The 589-nt window shown below is 23.4% G+C and overlaps 1 protein-coding gene across 5 annotated transcripts in view; it reads left to right on the top strand.

Annotated features, from left to right (window-relative positions):
* The window catches only part of LOC108692981 (kinectin-like), a 17,395-nt gene that overhangs the window by 14,917 nt on the left and 1,889 nt on the right, over positions 1-589 (top strand). The window lies entirely within an intron of this gene.

Here is a 589-nt window from a genome sequence, read left to right as displayed (position 1 = left end):
AATTTTTGTCAGCACAAACACTAGGGTAAAGGGTATACTGCGCGAGAAAACGATGTTTGTTAAACTGAATCTTAAACTAAATTTAATCCTTATAACAATTATTTTTCATAACAATATTTAATATGATTTTATTGCTTTCATATATCATCCATTATTTTTTAAATAAATTTTTTGTGTTAAGTATTAAAAATATGGTGATACATCATCAAAGGCTACTATAAATGTTTGCTGTTTTTAGCGTTTTATACATGTTTCATATGTTGTTTTCTAATTGAAATATTTTTCGTCGCTTAATTGCAATATACCTCTAAAATAAAAAGTAATCAATCAGAATCTGGAATGTTACTAACAACGATACAATAATGTTGAACATGTATATGTTAATCTATAAAAAAATTAATCAGATTTAATTGATGTAGATAATATAGAAGCTAATATATTTTTTTATACTTATTTTTTGCTTCTTTTATGTGTTATATATATCTGTTATGTGTGCTGTTAAGTAATATCTATATGTTGTAAACTGCTTCTTAGCATGAAATAATTGGACTTTTTCATTTACTTATTGCATTATTAATGTCTTTCTTAT

Source organism: Atta colombica, unplaced genomic scaffold (genome assembly GCF_001594045.1).
Source record: "Atta colombica isolate Treedump-2 unplaced genomic scaffold, Acol1.0 scaffold83, whole genome shotgun sequence".
In the NCBI taxonomy this organism is placed as follows: Eukaryota; Metazoa; Arthropoda; class Insecta; order Hymenoptera; family Formicidae; genus Atta; species Atta colombica.
This window is presented reverse-complemented; position numbering and strand designations above follow the sequence as displayed.